Raw genomic sequence first — 13,046 nt, 5'->3', positions numbered from 1 at the left:
ATATTGTCTCCCTTCTAACCACTTATAGGTCCTAACACAAGGCTCTGTGGAGGGTCAAGATAGTCTTGCATATTGATTCATTTTGTCTCTCTACTGTGTAAATCACTTTATTTCCTTAGACCTCAATGGCTTTATCTTGTCAAATGGGCACAATCCCTACTTCCTACCTCCAGGGGGTTTGTTAAGGTCTCATTAGCTGTCAGAGCTGGAAGCGACCTTATCTTCCTCATGGGGCACTGGACTAGAAGATTGATGAGGTCTAGAGTTGAAGAGACTTGTCCAAGGCCACCTAGTAAGATAGTAACAAAGGAGCAACCAGAAGCCTGATCTCTTGAATCCTAGCCCAAAGTTCTTCTCCATTACACCACCTTGGAGCAGAGGAGATCATAAGACTCCTTTCTACTTGTATAATGTTTCAAAGTTCTTTCCCGTGCATTATTACCTATCAGCAAGCATTATTAAGTATCTACCACGTGCCAGGCATTGTGATAGCTGCTGGGTATAGAAAGGCAGATGTAGCACCCTCTCTGAGCTTATTTCCCTGACTCCCATTTGCATCGGCAGAATGGGTTCTGAGAAGATTACTGACCATTTCTCCTCCATGAGGGGTTGGGGAGGGGAGGTTTCTCCTCCTGACATTTGTACACCTCAATATGTTCCATAATATTAATTTAACCACTTGATATCAATAAACTCTTATAGAGTATTTGCCGAGAAAGTGTAGCAAGAACAGTAGTTACAAAATAATCCCTCCTAACCCAGGGGGAAGGGTATTGTGGTAATGCATTCTCCCACTGCATGCACACAAAGGCCCTGGAGAGAGTCGGTTGAAATTTACATTACTAAGATAGTAAAGCACAAATGTAGGAACCACATGGGATGGAGGGGCACCTTTTGACTCCACACCCCAAGAGTCCTTTCTTCCCTTTGTAGAGTCTCCATCATAGTGCCAGCCATTGTGCTAAGCACTTGGGGATACAAGAAAAAGCCAAAAAAAATTTCCTTGCCCTCAAGGAGCATATATTCTAATATGGGAGACAATTTGTAAATAACTAGGTGCATATACGGACTGGATGAAGGTGTCTGAAAAAAGGCATTAGCAGCTGGGGTGGCTGGGAAAGGCCTCTACCAAAGGTAGGATTTGAGCTGAGTCTTGAAGGAAGTCAAGAAAACACAGATGGAACTGGGGTGGGGGGGTAGGGCAGAGTATTCCAGGCAATAAGTTCTTTATCTCCCTGGGTGACCTTTCCCTCTCTGGGTCCCAGTTTCCTCATCTGAAAAATGGAAAAGTTGGACTAAATTACTTCTGACGCGCCTTCAATCCCAACATTCCACAACTTTCACTTAGTAGAATAAAGTTTTTTAAAAATAATCTACCTCTCATATTTGTATATTTACTTATATATATATATATATATATATATATTCCTGTACTAGTAATTTATACATATTATAAAAATCAAACAAAATGAAAATTAAGAGATGAATAACATTTTGAAAATATTTTATTTATTGATGGCACAAAAACCCTTTGCTCTCACTAAAATATTATCAGTAATGATATTTTTAGTGAGATCAATGTGATTGAATAGACTTCATTATTTTTTAAAATCTTGGTTAAACACTTTGTGATTTAGTGTTTCAGAGATCTGCTTCTAATTCAGTTTATTTCAAGACTTGGTTTTAATAGCTGGCATAGATAAAGAATATAGCCCACAAAGATATGGAGAACCAAATGGAAGAAATGCCTCACTGGCTACACTTCAGCTACACTTACTAAATGCTGATATTCTTTTTTTTTCAATCCCATCTACCCACTAGTAAAGGTTTTTGTTTAAATAGAACTAGTAAATTCTGATCTTCTCTGATGTCTAGTAATGGTTCTTACAAACTGATCACAAGGTGTTAGCTTTTAGTATTTTTAACAGATATGTTAAAATTCCAGTGAAATTCTTACTTTGGAAGTCTTTTAAATGACTTAGAAAATTCTGTTCTTAAGTTTTTTCTTTTAAAGTGGAGGCATTATAAGTGACATACTTAAATCGTTTTCAGTAACCAAGAGAGGAGAAAGTAAGTATTCAAAAGTACAGAATGGTCAAGAGTGTCAAATGTTGCAAAGAGGTGAAGTACAAAGACTCATAGAAGGCCATCGTATGTATGGGATATTAAGAGTTCATTGGTAACAGTTTGGAAACAGTTTCAGTTGAGGGAGAAGTCAAGGATAATGAGGAGGCTGAGAACACGGAGGTGATGCTCCTAATGGAAATAGGGAAGTTATGAAGGGAGAAAGATAAAGTAGTGAAATCTGCACAGCATATAAAACCTATCCATCTCTGCCCATCCTAAACTTCTCACTCCCACCAAAACCCAAACCAAACAAAACAGTGTTGGGAGGATCTTACTGTCCTTGGTTATAGCACTCTTTCCAAGGCCACTCCTCAATTCCCACTAACATTGGTTGACTGGGTCTCTGAAGGGCAACTGTGACTATTCATTTCAGAGTCTAAATGTAACCCTGAGGGACTGGTTTTCTAGCTCACAAGCCCCCACCAGTGTACGTACCATTGACTATCAGAGAGTGTTTCAATTAGCTTTTAGCAAAGATATTTACCAAGATGGTAGAGTAATAACAAGTGGTATAAAATATTACTTCTAAACCAGAGGTCATATGCTGGCAGCTAGGTGGTGCAATGTTTAGAGTGCTGAACCTAGAGTCAAGAAGGCCTGAGTTTGAATCCCATCTTGGATGCTTCCTTAGCTGTATGATCCTGGATAAATGACTTACCTTTATGTGCCTCAGGTCCTCATCTCTACAATGGGGATAAGAATAACACTTACTTCCCAGTATTATTGTAAGGATAAACTAACATAATACTATTAAGTGCTTTGCACATCTAAAAGTGCTATATACTTCCTAACGATTGTTCTTATATCTTCCCTCCACCTTTTGAATAAAAAAGGTCCCTTAGGAGAGCGAGATCAAGCTTAAAGTAGAAATATACTGAAGCATATTACAGAACGTAGTGTGTGTAAGGGGTACTTCAAAAGTCTTGGTACTGGTAATCCTCCCCCCTGCCCCCATTGTGTAGTCCTCATGAGTTTGTTCTTAGGAATTTGCCTGCTGAGGTGGTCACTGTGTAATTTACAGAGCAAGATGTGAGAACCCTCTTGTGAGGACGGATTTTGCCTCTGTAGCTGCAGGTGCCTGCTTTGGGGTTAAGTTATAGCTGCCCTAAGGGGGTATTACTGAGGCTAATCATGAGAAGCCAGGAGTAGGAAGGAGTGTTAGAATGGATGAAGGTAGTGGTGTGCAAGTAGGTCCATGGCTGGCTACTGGGGTAGCCCATCTTCTCATTCTCTGGTCACACATCTTTTTGGAGGGGGGTTAAACCATTGTCATCCACTTTGGAAGCTACTGCACTACATGACCCACGCATAATTCGAGAGCTATTCCTGCGTTTGTTATAGAGTAGGAGAAAGCACACTGTGAACTAGGTCAAATAAAACCGGGAATTTCTTCTCCCAGAAGGACAAAATAAGGTTATAGTGAATCGGCAAACTGTTCTGGGGCCAGAGAGTGGTGGGGGAGTAAGTAGTGTGTGGAGGAGGGGGTTGGTGGACTATTTCGATTTTGCTTTGGTTGGGGCAGAGTAAGTGAATGATGGTCTGATTATATGTTTGTTCTTATTGAGCATCAGCTAGGGAACTACTCCTTGTGGTTCCAAAACCCAGCCCCAGTTTTCTGTTCTCTAAAATTATAGAAACAGAGCTAAAAGGAACCCTAAGGGCAATCCAATCCAATGCCCTCACTTTACAGATTGGGAAACTGAGGCCCAGGACATTTAAGTGACTTGTCCAAGGTCACATAAGTAGTAAGTGGTATAGTTAGGATAGGAGAGCTCTGGATGCTGTTATAATCTGACTTTGAGGAAAGCTTCCTTAACACTTAACACCAGGTCCCGTCTAGGTAAACCAGAGGAAATAGTATGTTCTGGCCTGATTTGTATTAAGTATCAGAAGTCAGTGGAGTTGTTGAAGTTGAATTTTCTCCCAGAAGGAGCCAGTAACTCATTTATGAGCTAGGTCCTAGCACCAATCAGCAAACCAATTAGCAATAAATATGGAGCACAGAAACTTGTCTGGCTTGGACCCCAGACGTGAACATCATGGGACTCTCTCCATATCCAGCAGAGCAGGAGTAAGCATTTAAACCAATTTTGTATTACTTTAAATACTGCTGTGCCCTTTTCAAATGAGCACAATCTTCATATGAGACATACTGTGCTATATGAAGAAGCATGGGAATGGAGATAGTACTGAATTCGAAGTTAGAGGATCTGGGTTCATATTCTGCTTCTGTTATTTATTTACCTGTGTGACCTTGGTCTAATCATTTGACCTCTCTTCACCTTAAGTTCTTCATATGTAAAATGAGAGAGTTGGATTAGATGACCATTGGCAGTGGAACAGTGGATAGACTGGAGTCAGGAAGACCTGAGTTCAAATCCAGTTTTAGCTCTTTACTAGCTGTGTGACCCTGGGCAAGTCACCTAACCTGTTTGCCTCAGTTTCCTCAATTGAAAAATAGAGATAGTAATGGCACCTACCTGGATCAAATGACAATCTCTCATTTCTTTCAAAGATCAGCTCAGAGACCTCCTTCTGTATGTAGCCTTTCCTAATGCTTCTCCATCCCCCCCATAGTCTATGTTTTAACCAAATTAATTTATTTTTATATACTTATAGATTCATCTGTTGCTACCTCTGGTAGACTCTAGACTCCGACAGAATTTTTTGTTTTTGCAGTCCCAGAACCTAGCACAATGACTGGCATGTATTGTAAGCATTTGATAAAGGTTTATTGGCTGACCATTAATTTGTTGAGCCCCCTTTAATCTTCATATAGTTGCAGCTTCCTCCTTTCTTGGAGGGGGCAAATAGGAGGAGTAACCTGCTAGAAACTGAGATGGCTCTTCATATTTCCCAGAATGTATGTCCACAAAGCTGACCTCTCGCTCATTTAGGACATACGTTTGCCTGTAGACTAGTGCTGTTTAGGTAAGACATGGTCCCTGTCCTGTGTGCATTACCTTCCTTCTACTCTTTCCTCCTTCTCTCTCTACTAATAAGCCCAGAGGGTCTCCAGGAGAGAGGGGAGTCTCCTATTCATGACTGGACTTATAATGACATAGTGAAGGCTCAAACTGCCCATGTGATCAGCTGGAAACAAAATAATTTTCATATTAGTTTTAATTTTAACTTGCATCACCTATGAGACCAGGCACTCAGTTTTATAAGTCTGATAGAGTTTTATTTTGTAGAGAAAAATTTGGGAGAGGTTGATCATGGAGGTGTCTTCAAAGGCCATGGCTATCTCAAATTTTGGGGGAAAGTCTAGTTTCTGTTGTTTTTCAAGTATTTGAAGTTCTGTTACATAGAAGATTGATTGATGCATTACAGGATGAGTCCTGTACTTAGAGTCAGGAAGGGTCTAGGTTCAAGTCCCATTTCTGACACTTAATAGCAATGTAGTAGTGATGGAGAAGTCATTTGACCCCTTCAAGACTAATCTATAAAATGGGAAAAAATAGCTGTAGTAGGAGAAGGAAGGAAGGAAGGACGGAAGGAAGGAAAGAAGGAAGGAAAGAAGGAAGGAAAGAGGGAATGAAGGATGGAAAGAAGGAAGAAGAGAAGGAGGGAAGGAAAGAAGGAATAAAAAAGAGAGGAAGGAAGGAAAGAAAGAAAGAAAAAAGGAAGAAAGGATTAAGTATTTCTATAGCATCTACTATATGCCAGGCACTATACTAAATGCTTTCATAAATATTATTTCATTTGATTCTCACATCAGCTCTGAGAGGTAGGTGCTATTACTATCCTCATTTTACAGTTGAGGAAATTTAGGCAGATAGAGGTTAAGTGACTTGGCCAGGGTAACATACCTAGTAAGTGTCCAGGTCTATAGTATCTACCTTAAAAGGTTGTTTTGAAGTTCAAGTGAGATAAAGTGTATAAAGTACTCTGAGTTTCTTTCATTCTGTAGTTCTCACATAGCAGGCAAATTCTAGGGAAGCTGGGTGCTCAGATAGAATGTTGGACCTGGAGTCAAGAAGTTCCAATCTGGCCTCAGACACTTACTAGCTCTGTGATCCTGAACAAGTCACTTAACCCTGTTTGCCTCAGTTTTCTCATCTGTAAAATGAGCTGGAGAAGGAAACGACAAACCACTGGAGTATCTTTGCCAAGAAAACCCCAAATGGGGTCACAAAGAGTCAGGCTTGACTTATAGACAATTACAACACGAGTTAGGTGCTCTACTGGGCACAGTCCTTACTTTTTAGGTCCTAGCATCTCAAATTGTAGGGGGCCTTTAAGGCCATCTAGAGACCAATCACTTCATGCTATAGATGAGTCCAGAAAGGGGAAGTGATGTCCCCACAGTCACTTGGCTAGAAAGCAAAGTCAGGATTTTCATCCAAGTCTGAATCCAAACCTAGGCTTCTGTAGAGAATGGGAAGAGAAATTCATTTAAAGAAAACTCTACTTTGTTACCCTAATAGATGGTAATCACTTTTATAGCTTAAGCTCTGTCTAGTTCAAGGACAGCTAGAAGAAAGTAAGAAGAAATCCCAGGTACCTTTGGGATTATTTACTCCATCCCAGAGAAGAGAGATTTGGACCCCTGCCTCTTGGGCCCTGATCCTCTTTCTTTTCCCCCCAGACTTTTAGCCAGTGAAGGAAGGGTTAAGTGGATGATGACACACTCCCTGTTCTATTTCCTTACCTACCCAGGACTCCCTCAAACAGATTTTTTTCGGTGACTGTTGTTTATTCTCTAAGATGCTTTGAAAGGAACAGTTTCTCTTTTGTGGATGGATTGAATTCCCTGAGATTATTAACACTGAAGAATCACTCCTCCTGGCCTTCATGGAAGTCTCCAATCCCCAACCCATCTTTCATCCTCTGTACCCTGCAATACAGGAACTGGTGAGCAAGAGGGAGGGCACCTGCTCCCTCCCTAAGACTGGGAGACTCAGTGGCTTTCACCAGGTGCGAACACTTCAATAGCGTGTCCAGTGAGGACAATTACCGGCGCTTTTCATTAGCTCTCAGCAGCCTGGGTGGCTGCTGCTAAGGAGTGAACACCTGACATAATTAAACATATTTAAATCAGCAAGGCAATAACATCATATTACAGGCTCCATGCTTCCCTGAAGCAGAGGAAGCCCCTGGCCCTCAGACTCAGCAGACAGACTGGCCTCCTGCTTAGAGTATCTAAGTATCCTGATTATTCTTTCTGGAACAGGTTTTGGGGGGAGAGCACCTATGCCTCAGACACACGTGGGGTTCCGCTTCTCGGGGGTTTATATTTGAGACATTCTCGCCAGCTCTAAGAGAAGTTCCAGAGACTGATTTCACCCTGATTCGTTGGCAGGGGAGGGAATCCCTGCGCTGGAATGATCAACCCAGCACAGTGCAAGGAATGCTGGACTTGTAGGGGTCAGGCCTGGTTCTGCCCATGAATAAGCCATGTGACCCTGGGCAAGTCACTAAAATTTGAGTCTCAGTTTCCTCATCTGTAAAAAGTCAATAATCATACTAGGACCCTAAGGTTCTACGCTTTTGTTGGTGAGAGTATTCCTTCCACTATCCCAGGTCATGATCTCTCTACAACTTAGCACCTGGTCTTTGAAAATTGCTGTGGCCAGAAAAGTTAATTGTTTCGTCGCCAAGTTGCTGATCTTGTCTCTGAGGGTTCTCAGATGAGAGGTGTGGTCCGTGACAAGACAGAGCGTCCAAGCCTTCGCACGTCAGTGGGACCTGTCGGAGCTTATTCCCCACTGGCAAAGCCTTCAGGAATCCAGGGTCACCTCCATACTATGGACCAAAGGAGCTCTTTAGTACAGCTTTAAGATCTACAGATATAGGAAAAGCTATTATCAGGAGATCGTAATGATAATTAGGACAACAATAACAGCTAGCAGGGTTTGCAAAGCTCTTCACAAAATCTCATTTGATTCTCACAACACCCCCGGGAGGTGGGTGCTGCTATTATTCCTGCTTTACAGGCAGCCAGAGGTTAAGTGACTTTCCCAGGGTCACGTTGCTAGTAAGTATTTAGGGTCCGATTTGAACTAAGGTCTTCTTGATTCCAAGTTCAATGCAGTGTGCATATGAGATTTGGAATTAGAAAACCAGCTGTCTGTCTGCCACCAGTCTCAAGATGGATGAAAGAACACTGGACTTGTAGTCAAAAGATGTAAATCTGAAGCCCCACTCTGCCAAGTGACCTTGGGTCAATCATGTTCCTCTATGAACCTCAGTTTCCTCATCTGTAAAATGGAGACTACATGCCTTCTACTGAGGGAAACATTCAACCAGCCTTGGGCTTGGTGCTGTGGAGATGCCATCTCTGCCCTGGAGCATCTTTCAACCTACCAAACCACCTGAGATAGTGCATAGACAAGTGGTGGGTGGCGAGGTTCCTGCTGGACATTCTGGAGTTGTGAAAATGGGGAGACCATCACTGAGTGATGTCAAGGATGTCTTTCTGGTTGAGGGGTAACTTAAGTGGGGCTGGGAGGGGAGGACCACCATGTACTGAACACCCACAGTGTATAGTTCTAATACCATTAGGAGGATGTAGAGGAAGTAGGGAACATGGCCCTTGACCTCTGGCAGCTTACTTTCCTGTTATTTCTCAAAAATCCCAAAATAGGAAGCTGCATTCACATGAGGCCTCCAGCAAAACAACCCTTTCCATTTCTGTGTCTGCCTTGCCAAAGTGCATCCCCATGAGCCCAATTTCAAGGGAGTCTATAATACGATTTGCTATGGGGTCTTTGGCCAGAGCTCAGGCCTTTACTTTCCTTGTTTTATTCTCTTGCTGTGTGTGGCTGAAAGTTCCCTGAGGAAGGTATGGGAAGGCAGAGAAAGGCCCAGGTTGGCTATATTGCTTTAAAATTTCCTCCCCACTGCTTAGAATTACTTTGATGGTTGTAGCAAGCTCTGAGCCCAGTTTGAAACTGAAAATTGACTGCAGGCAAGCAGATTGGGCCTAGGGCTTTTCAAGAGGACACTGTCTCCTACTTCCACCAGACCTTCTTGGGTCCACACATTAGGAAGGACCCTGGAACAGGGCCAACCCAAGACAAGTACACATAAGGGTTCAGCTTCCACAGTTTGGTTCCAGGGGCTCTGTGATATATTAAAATATCATCTCTGTTCTCTTGATACATTACTTAACTTTCTGCCATTGGAAATGCAATCCTTTATTACAATGAAACTATCCTAGGTTGGAGTATTACATTTTGCCTTTAAACCACAGTTTGAATGAGTTCACCCATGCTTTGCATTATGATTGGGAGCCTTGAGCTGAGGTTAGTGCAGAGAAGGGAAGGGGGAAAGGGGAAGATAGTGGAAAGAACTATGATGCAGAGAATAGGGGCCCAAAGAGAGGAGGGCAAAAGAGGAGGTGGGAGGCTCTGGAGGCCAATTTCTGCACCACACTTTTGCCCAAGGACTTGCCTGCCTGAGTACAAGGTTGTGTTTTAAGTCAGATGTCAAACATGCCGCCCACAGGCCTCATGCAGCCCACAATGCTCCCCAGTGCAGTTGAATCAGATTAAAGCGTCATTGGGAAATATGGAACAAAATAAGTAAAAACACAATAGAATGTAGATAATGTTAAAATGTGGTTTTCTGAGTCACCCTGCAGCCCTCAGGTATCCTCATGTACAGGTTAGTGGCCCACTTTCTATTTGAGTTTGCCATCAATGTTTTAAATTGTACCCCCACCCAGAACTTTCCATTCTGAAATCATTCCAGCAGCAGCAGATGGGACTCTGGAGGACCCCAGCATGAGGGAATATTCTGTAGGGAAAAGTAAAGGCAGGTTCCTAGGGCCCTCTGGTTACTGACTACAAAGGGCTTCTGGCAAATGAGAGAAAACATACCCCAAAGGCATATAAGCAAAACTCTTCCATGAAAAGCAGCCCTGGCCTTGACTTTCAAGGTAAATGGGGAGGAAGAAAAAAAAGCCTGGTGGCAAATCTCTTTCTTCTATTTCCTCTGTCTTTAAGCAACCAGGATGAAAACAGTCCTCGAAAATGCTGGCTCTCTGCCACTGTCTGGGCTCTTCTAGGAGGGAGAAGTAAATTTCCAACCAGTAGCAAACATTGAAATGCAGCCCAAGATCCTTTACCTGTAGAAAACTCCATGTCAGCCTTCTTTTACCCCCAGGACCAAGGGGCTCTCTTTGGGAAGACAGCCCTCATCCCTGGGTGGACAAGACGGCTGCCTCTCAGTGTGATGCCAGGGACAGCAAAAAAGCTCCCTTTAGCCAACTTTCCTCCCCAACTCCCTAGTCCTGGCCCTAGTGAAATGAAAGTCTTTGTCCCTCGGTGAAGATGAAGTTTAGAATGTAGGTTTTCCTGGTTAGGGAGCATACGTAAAACATGCATTAAAACCGAGGTGTAAATGACTTTGTCTAATTTTTTTTTCTATCAGGCTGTTTCTAGGTTATTCACTTGGGATTCTATCCCTCCAGATTGGTGATTCTGAAGACTTTTCGACAGCGCACCATCAACTTCAACTATGCCTTCTCCTACCCAGAGCAGAGGTTCTTGACTTTCTTTTATGTCATGGGCCCCTTTGAAGAAGCAGTCTTTATGGACCCCTTCTCAGAATAATCCTTTTACACGCACAAAATTTAAAAAACAACCCAGAATTATAGACGAAGACAAAACAGTTTCATGAGGAAGGAGCGCAAACAACCGGGGCATCGTGAGCAATCTCATCTCAGAGATGGTACACAAGCTATTCCCTAAATGATGCCAAGGACGCTAAGATGGATTCCACTTCTGCCTAAGAAACACCTATGTTTGACTTCTCTGAGCAGCAGTGCCCATGGCAGAAACTATCAATAAGCAATTAAAGAAGAGACGGATGAAGTTGTACTGTCTGCCCTTTGAAAAACCAAATAAACCACAGCATGATTTCTTAGAACACCTTACCTCATAGAATGGGGCCACTTTCCAATGCTGACTGTACTTTTTGCTTGAGGAAACAGGCTCAGAGGGGCTAGTGACTTGTCCAAACAAACACTTGTTGTGTTAACAACACAAGTTAAGGGAAAAGCTGAGCCTGGAACCTGTCTCCTTTCTCTCAGTACAGAGCTTCACGTTACACTTCGTGAACCCAAGTTGTCATTTTTTCACTAATGTTTGGGTAGCCCTGACCGATAATAATGACCATAGCTAATGTTTATTGCAAACTTTAAGGTTTGCAAAGTACTTTAAAATGGCATTTAACTGTATCCTTCTAACAACTCTGGGAGGTATGTACGATTGTTTTTTCCATCGTGCAGATGAGAAAACTTAGGGTAAATGACTCACCCAGGGTGATACAGCCAGTAAGTGTTTCAGGCTAGATTTGAACTCAAGATTTCCTAACTGTAGACCTAGCATATCTATTGGCTCACCTACCTGCTAGTGGACCTGGGTAACTTTGGGCCTCTCTGAAATGAGAACAAATAATACACCACATACTTCACAGTGTGTTGTAAGGAAAGTATTTCATAAATTTTAACTTCTTTATTATATCATATTATAATTTATTATAATAATAAAATATTATTATTTATTATAAAATTTAGCAAGAATTAAAGAGTTAACTTTATAAGCACAATATGAGGAAGTCATGGCTGTAGAGCATTTCACCTGAAAAAAAAAGATCTGGGGGTTTTGGAGACCTGCAAACTCAAGTACGTGTTAGCAAGCCGATAGGGCAGCTTGGGCTAGTGCAATCTGGGGCTGCCTGCTGAGAGACAGGATTGTCTCTGGGCTCCTTCAGTCACAGTCTCAACGCTTTCTGCCCTGGGCCGTCCATGTCTCTTGTGTTGTGCTCGGTTCTGGGTGCCACATTTGAGGAAGGGCATTGATAAGTGGAAGAGTGTCCAGAGACACTCAGGCAACCTGGATGACCAAGAGACTTGAGATCTATCCTGTTTGTGTTACTGAAGGAATGTTTACTCTACAGAAGTGAAGACTTAGGAGTGATTCAATAGCTACCTTCAAGCATCTGAAGGGCTGTTACCTGGAAGAGAGATTAGATTTGTTCTTTGGGGCCCCAGAGGGCAGAGCTCGAGCAGTGGGTATAAGTTATAAAGAGGCAGGTTTTGACTTGAAGTAAGAGGGAAAAAAACAAGCCAACACCAACATTCTAGCAATTAAAGCTTACTAAAAATAATGAGCCTTCTTGGGAAGGAGGGGGTTCTCTCTTACCTCAAGCAAAGGCTGAATGACCATTCCTGAGGTATGTTATGGAGTGGACTATTCCTTGCATGACACCCTAGCTCCCTTCTCCAGGCCTACTCAGACTGTTCCCAATTTCTAATTCCTAGAATAATAAGCACTTTCCATTCACTTCTGTCTCTTGGAATTCCTAGTTGCCTTCAAGGCTTGGCTCAAATGTCACCTTCCTTTTATTTTTATTATTATTCTTTTTAATTTAAAGACTGAGTCCCCCTATCTCACCCAGGTTGGAAGTATATAGGGGCTACTCATGGGTCAATTGCATTATTAGTTTGAATGGGAGCTTTGACTTGCTCTGTTTCCAACCTGGGCCAGTTCACCCATCCTTAGTAACTTGGTGGCCACTGTGTTAATGCTGACTGGCTTAGTCCACGGAAAGCCAGATGTCTCAAGCTCAGGAGAGCCACTAACCTTAGCCTTCCCGGTAGTGGGGATAACTGGTGTGGACCACCAAGTCTGGCAAAAGTTACCTTCTCCACAAGGCCTCTCCTGATCCCCTTAGCTACTATTGCATTCCCCTCCCCAATTATTTTGAGTTCATGTATTGACTTGATATATTTTGTACATATATATGTGTGTATATATATATATTTATGTTATATATGTATGTTGTACACACACAAGCTATTAAAACTGCAGCAAACCGTTTTGGGACACCTTGCATGACTACACACATACATACATATACACCCTCTCTCCCCTGATAGAGTATATGAATTCTATTAGTTGAAGGCA

Source organism: Trichosurus vulpecula, chromosome 8, assembly GCF_011100635.1.
Source record: "Trichosurus vulpecula isolate mTriVul1 chromosome 8, mTriVul1.pri, whole genome shotgun sequence".
NCBI classification, from domain to species: Eukaryota; Metazoa; Chordata; class Mammalia; order Diprotodontia; family Phalangeridae; genus Trichosurus; species Trichosurus vulpecula.
The sequence above is the reverse complement of the archived record's forward strand: the minus strand, read 5'-3'. Positions refer to the sequence as shown.